The sequence below is a fragment of the Anoplopoma fimbria genome, chromosome 3 (assembly GCF_027596085.1).
Source record: "Anoplopoma fimbria isolate UVic2021 breed Golden Eagle Sablefish chromosome 3, Afim_UVic_2022, whole genome shotgun sequence".
In the NCBI taxonomy this organism is placed as follows: domain Eukaryota; kingdom Metazoa; phylum Chordata; class Actinopteri; order Perciformes; family Anoplopomatidae; genus Anoplopoma; species Anoplopoma fimbria.
In genome coordinates this window covers 10,528,160-10,535,917 of record NC_072451.1, presented here as the reverse complement: position 1 = coordinate 10,535,917, position 7,758 = coordinate 10,528,160, and positions in this window count along the sequence as shown.

Here is a 7,758-nt window from a genome sequence, read left to right as displayed (position 1 = left end):
ATGAAAAAGTGATGTGGGAGTCAGTAAAAGCTCCAAAGCTTGTGGTAAGGAAATATGACACTGAATACATTAAATGTGGATTCATAATATAAGGCAGTTATGTGTGGGGGGGAAGCAGAATATTTAATGGTTGCTACAATTGTTACAGTGTCATACAGCGCAGCTAATTTTTTCTTTTTATGTGTTTTTGTTTCTAATTTATTTGAGAAGGTGGATTTAAACAATCAGATTTGAGCCTTAAGTTACAGAAGAGTGAGAACCCCTACATAACAATGCTATTCTTTTTTTTACCATTGGTTTGTGATTTTATTGTCTTTAACTTTATGTTTGTGAGTTTACAGTAACATATTGTATTGCTTACTGTACTGTAATTGTACTCTTCTTCTTTGTTTTTGTTTTTTGTTGTTGTAAAAACCTTGAATGGACAAATGTCGTTTCTATTTTCATGTTCATTGAAATGTGAGTAGATCTAGATGTACTGTACTGGAACAATGTCTCACAGAAGTCTGTATGAGAGAATACAAAGAATCAAAGACACAGTGCTTGGTATAAAGTACTTTAACTGGTGAATGGAACAGAGCCATCTTATGGTTGTATGTTTTTCTCTCAACCTGCAGATGTCACTAAGAGCCTGACTAAATAATCTATACCTAGCTAAAACAAGCATGTGTGTGTGTGTGTGTGTGTGTGTGTGTGTGTGTGTGTGTGTGTGTGTGTGTGTGTGTGTGTGTGTGTGTGTGTGTGTGTGTATTTATTTGTGTGCTGACTGTGCCTTCTCCACACTCCCTTGGCCATTCATTAAAATTTAAATCCTAATCGCTCCATTTAAATTAATTGGAAGAGATGAATAAAACCATCTCATTAAAACTGCACCACAATCAGTGTTGAGTCACTTTCACACATAAAGCAAAGAGCAGTGGAATCAACATCACGCGCTTCTTTGCCTTTTTTCTCATTTGTCTTTGTCACTGTAACAATGACTGAATAAAAGGACATAAAATAATTATTAACACCTTTGCTGGTGCAAACATTTCCCAGTCCCTCTGCAAAAAACGGCAGTTATTTATAATAACACACCCTCTCTCCCCTAAAAAATATGTAAATATACGAGTAACTTGCAACAGCAGAAATTATCTGAATGCTGACCAGATTACGTTTCTTCATGAGGAAAGGTTGTAAATGTATCTGACAATTTAAAAGTGTTGATACTGGACGTATCAATAAACTTCACTGACAATGAATTTAATTTGTTTTCCGCCAGCATCTGACAACAAAACATCTGCTAATGACTTGTTTGTGACTTGTTCACAGCAGTGACATGATGCACGAAACACACCGTGTGTTAACATCTAACTGAGACCACAATCCTTTTCTAAACTTAAAGGTGCCATGCAAAACAAACAAATTTCACCTCTACCAATTTAAATTTACAGTCATCAAATGTAGAAAAAAGGCAGCTTCTAACGAACAGCAGGGCAAGAAAATGCAAAATCAACCAAAACTGAGCCGGACAAAAAAAATCGAGAACGAAGCTAAAAAAACAGTTGTTTTCTTGTTTCTGCCATGAGGATTTAATCCAATAAAGAAACTATCAGAACATTCACAGACCCGGTACCTTCAGCGTGATCGACAAGCCCTCAGGGCGGCTCTACTTCTTTGTCCTCTCATGTTGGACTGACAGGACACTGCAGTGACTCACTATTGCCTCTCGAGGTACAAGTGGTATTAACGCTTTTTTGAAAAGTTCAGAGATTTTCAACTTGAAGCTCTCGGACGAGCCATACAAAAAAGGGGGAATACTCAGAAAAAAGACGCTGTGTGCAGCAACTTTTCTATAGGCGGCAACATAAACTCTGTCCTCATTGGGAAATGTTTAAATAAAGAAGCTGGCCCTCAGAAAAAGCCACTATGTGGACACAGGCCCTGACCTCTTCACATTCTGTACATAAATGTAACGCTTCTTCCCAAATTAACATAACCCCATGCGACAATTACATTTGTCATCACAACGCAATTGCGCAAACAAATTGTCAATATATAAATGTCATTTCTAGAAGACAGAGTTGTATATTACAGAATACTGAATGAGGTTTGAGAAGAGAATGTTTAATGACTTGCAGAACTTTCTTTCCTTACAGTTTTTTTGTTCAGCCAAATGTGATACGTTTCTCTTGTTGCTAGATGACATATTAAAGGGAAAAAACCTGGAGGAATCAGTATAGACACATAATTGAATGCATTAGCTTCTACACAGGCCACTGAATGGGTTTGACAAAAACTGTGTGAATCAAATGCTATCACAGGACCTTAACCTGAAATGAACCTTTGTGGGAGATTGTGGAGAAACTGTATTACTGGTTCATTTTTTGTTGTAGGCCGATATTTTATTTATCCATACATAACTGTTTATCCATTATAGGGTAGCAGGGGGGCTGCATCCAGGACAAAACAGGGCGAAGGCAGGGTTCACCCTGGACAGGTCTCTGATCAATCACAGGGCTGACATATAGAGACAGACAACCATTAACACCACATTCACACCTATGGGCAATTGAGAGTTACTAATCAAACTGATTAACAAAACCTGCATGTCTTTGGACTGTGGGAGGAAGCCAGAAAACCCAGGCTGACATGAGGAGAACGAGAGTTACGAATGTAACTACGGTTCTATGAATTCTGGATGGCCGCCAGATGGCGGTGCTTTAGCACTGGATATCTCGCATTTGAGAAGGTCGAGGAAATTATACCAACAAAGTCCCCTGTGACCATGCAATGACGTAGGGCGCACGCCGCAGTACAAAACCCTCACGTCATCATGCCATCTCTTCCTTCAGAATCTTCTCACCCAGATTCCGAGTGACAAACAAACTCTGGCGGTCATCCAGAATTCATAGAATATTTAATTATTTCTGACCGCCAGTAGGCGGTGCTTTAGCACTGGATGACTTATACCCTCAAGGTCACGAGGAATGCTTACCTCATTTAGGAAGGGAAGCTGTTGACAGGACTGCCGCTGTCATGGCATGAGGAGCAGCCACATTGACATGGTAATAGCGAGCAAAGGTACATGAAGACTCCCAGGTTGCAGATGCACAGATCAGAGACCCCATTCAAGGCTGCGCAGGATGTGGAAATACTCATAGTGGCACTTCACATTACTAGGAGCAGGTAGGCCCTGTGACCTATAAGCGTGGAGAATCACATCCACAATCCAATTGGAAAGCCTTTGTTTTGACAGGGGTTCACCCCGTTTACAACCCCCATAGCAAACAAAAAGGTTGTCAGTCTTACGTTAACTGGCAGTGACTTCCACATATGTCTTGAGTACCCGCACCGAGCACAGTAGCTCTGACGGGGCAGAAGAGCCATCAGAGCTACTGTGACCGATGAAGCCGGTGGACTGAATGCAGCTAAGTTGATGGCTTGGTTTACATGTGAGGGAGGCCCTCTCTTTGGCAGGAAGGATGGATTCGGTAGGAGAGTAACCCCTGAACCCTCCGGTTACCAACGCATGCACATCTGGCTCACTGATAGTGCGTGGAGTTCACCCACTCTCTTTGCTGATGTGACAGCCAGCAGAAATGCTGTCTTCACAGACAACCATCTTAATTCTGTCTGACCTAATGGTTCAACTCTTGATGGTCTAAGCCTCTGTGCACCCTTAAGAACTGACTAACCAGATAGTGTGACCCCACTGTCTGGTTATCTACTCTAATATGCCCTGCACATCTACCATCATCCAACAATGATGGAAGGAAACGCAGAATGATGGCCACCGAGCAGCTTGCTGGTACCTCACCATGCGTCATGCACCACTGGGAAAAAAGCTTCCACCAATTAGCGTATCTCTTAGAAATAAACTAAGAGAAAATTACATGAAGGTAAATATGAATGTATATGTGCTCTGAATATGGTGATTATAGTATGTTTTAAAGAATCCTGCTGTCTCTGGTTTGATATCGAAGAGCTAATTGTGAATTTAATCAATGTGAGATTTACAGTTATTTTACAATCGCTAAGGGGATTCGTTAGACGTTGAGCAGATCCTATGTTTGCCTGTGGCTAATTGCTTGTTTTTAAATACACCTGACAAGGTTTCGTTAATAAACGTTGTACGCAAAACAGGTCACACACATCACTACTGTTACTTCAAAATAGCTCTTTGGTACACCAACATCTGTCTAATACACCCGTCTCCTGGTTGAAAGTTGTGTTTGTTTGAGCCATCTGCCTCCTCTTATACCTTCTTATACCTCATCGCACTCCAGGAGCATTTTCTTCTGAGGGTCTAATATTAACAGATGGATATACATTGTAGGTATACTCAAAAGCCCAGTTTGTCTCATACAGACACTAAAGGGTGCATAGTGCGTCGGTATCAGACACAGAAAGGCCTAGCAAGGCCTCGGTATTTGACACCCTGGGAGTGAGAAAGGCTGATTGTAATGCGATCGCTGCTGTGTGTTCTCAGCCAATCATTATTCAGCATCGGAACTTATTGGCATCACCACAATCATGAGTTAATGAGGGACTAATGTATAACTGCTCTGTATCATTTTGCTTGAGGGGGAGAGTAACAAATTATCAGGGGATTCATACTGTAACGGACTGAGTAGATGTAATGTTGACCTGTTATGTTATGAGTGTTATTGTGTTCACCGAGTTGTTCAAGATAAGTGTAGTATTTGCATAGTTATTGCATTTACGGAGTTTGGGGGGTCAGTGAAGGTCTCATGACCTATCTGGCTGTAAATAGTCTGTCATACCGGGGGAGGCTGTCTGGTAATAAATTGGTTTAAGGAAGATAACGTTTCGTAGCTTTCCTTAAAACTTACCAGTTTTTTGCTGCTCAGTGGCTGATTCCGGAATGACTAATGAAGTGGTCAGTGGGTTCATTCACAGATATCTATATGACCTAATCTTCACCTAATGATTCATGAATATATTATCTCATAATGTGTTCTCTAGTATCTCGTCATTATCTACTTTATAGTCTTGTAAACAGATTGGTCAGTAAACAGGTCGATTTGTTCCTCACTCAGTCCATAGTAATGGTACTCACTACTGTGTGGACTGCATTCATACATCCATGGTTCAGTGTATTTTGGATATGATTCTGATTCAGCAGACTTGAATTGCTCCAGTGCTTTACCTTATCTAGTTTGTTGTCTCCAAATGGGAGATGAGTCGATAAAATGTTACAGTGTGAACACTTTTGTCTCCACACTGGGGAATAATATTCAATCCCAAACACACCTCCAACCCTCTTTGTGTGTTTTGTGTTTGGCTAAGCCCAGGTTTTGATGTGTTGCTTGAGGCCAACCAGGAGTTTGTCAGGTTATTAATAATATATCATAGATCCATATCAGACAAAGTGACAGCTTGCACTGTGCACAGATGGATGCTTATAGATGCATATTTGAGGGGCCATGGGGCAAACGACTGTTCTGACCTCAGCATGGAGAACATGGATGCATAATATAATATCTCTCCATCTTCTGACCTCTTTGCACATAAGTGTAACTTAAGTGGAGCTTTATTGTGCCATAGGACTCAGTTGATTCATTAATGTCTTTTATAGAAGAAATATGAGTCTAACAAAATAAAATAACTGTCGCACCAACGGGAGGAAACTAGCTGACTTTAATGGACCTTAAAATCCACAACAAAAACATGGAAGAACCTAGCCTGTTTTTGTTGTGAATTTTATTTTTGGCCTGGTATCTACAGATTGCGTCTCAGGGGGCGCCCTGGAGACTTTGGGTTAATGCTTTGTGTCATCTAGAATCTCTCCCTCCACTCGTTTCCTGTCATCTCTTAATAAATCTGCTAAAGAAATGAGTGTTATCCAAAAACGTGATATAACATCATACCTCATTACCCCTGGTCTCTTAGAAATTTTCTTTGCTAACAGTCGATACTGCGTTGTCAATTACGTTTCGAGAGAAACGTAATCCCAGATTAGGTTTGTTTTAGAAGCAAACCTAAGGAGGAAGTCGGGGTGGATAGGCCAAACGAACACAGAACTTTCTCCCAGGAGACGCTGTCCTGTGTGGGGAAAAAAATCATCCATCCATCCATCCATCCATCCATCCATCCATCCATCCATCTCCTTCCGCTTATCCGGGGCCGGGTCGCGGGGGCAGCAAGCTAAGGAGGGTCCTCCAGACGTCCTTCTCCCCAGCAACACTTTCCAGCTCCTCCTGGGGAACCCCGAGGCGTTCCCAGGCCAGACGAGATATATAATCTCTCCAGCGTGTTCTGGGTCTACCCCGGGGCCTCTTACCAGTTGGACGTGCCTGGAAAACCTCTAAAGGGAGGCGTCCAGGAGGCATCCTGATCAGATGCCCGAGCCACCTCAGCTGGCCCCTTTCGATGCGAAGGAGCAGCGGCTCTACTCCGAGCTCCCTCCGGATGTCTGAACTCCTCACCCTATCTCTAAGGCTGAGCCCAGCCACCCTACGAAGGAAGCTCATTTCGGCCGCTTGTATTCGCGATCTCATTCTTTCGGTCACTACCCAAAGCTCATGACCATAGGTGAGGGTTGGAACGTAGATGGACTGGTAAATCGAGAGCTTTGCCTTTCGGCTCAGCTCCTTCTTCACCAAAACGGTCCGGTACAACGCCCGCATCACTGCTGATGCTGCACCGAACCGCCTGTCCATCTCCCGCTCCATTTTACCCTCACTCGTGAATAAGATCCCGAGATACTTGAACTCCCTCGCTTGGGGCAGTGACTCACTCCCAACCCAGAGGGTGCAATCCACCGTTTTCTGGAAGAGAACCATGGCCTCAGACTTGGAGGTACTGACTCTCATCCCGACCGCTTCACACTCGGCTGTGAACCGCCCCAGTGCGTGCTGAAGGTCACGTTCTGAAGAAGCCAACAGAACCACATCATCTGCAAAAAGCAGGGATGCGATTCTGAGGTCCCCAAACCGGAAACTCTCCTCCCCCGGCTGCGCCTTGAAATCCTGTCCATGAAAATCACAAACAGGATTGGTGACAATCAGAGGCCAACACGCACTGGGAACAAGCTCGACTTTGGAATCCGGACACAGCTCTCACTTTGGTCATTGGTGAACCTCAGTAGGGGTTGCGAATGCAACCCCATCCAAGCTCCTCCCCTGCACCCAGGTGCAGATAAAAGGGCCAAGATGGCTGAATTCAGCCTCTGTTGGTTGCCTCCTAGGGTGGTGAGAGGGTCCGCTTTCTAATAGTTGTGAGTTCCCAGGATCCCCTGCTGCTGTTTTGTATGGTTTTAATTGTTCTGGTTAGCTGTTTTGTTTTGTTTTGGTTCCGTTTGCTATTTTGTTTTGGTTGCTGTGGTTCAGTTTGCTTTTGTGTTAGCCTGTTTCATTGTTTGACCTTTGGTCTGTTTTGCTGTTTGGTTTGCTTTGGTTTTGTTCCTTTTTTTCTTTTATACAAGGACCATTGACACTGAGGGTACAAGGACCGAACCATGCGTCTTTTATTTAGTTATTGTAATAAAATAAATGGTTAATATAGTTATTGTCTCTGCCTCTTTAGTTCTTGAACCTGTGTCCTTATTATTTCTGTAATATCATAGTTTAACTTTCTTTGTTCTATATTTCCTGGGGTGTAATTCCCCAGGTGGCGTTGTTGGTCCCTCTTTAGTTATTTCCCCCTCGTTAATATTGACTGTGACACTGAGCTCCGCCACACATACAAGGACCGAAGGACAGGTACCCCCCCGAGTACCCCCCACAGGACTCCCCGAGGGACAGAAGGCCTTCT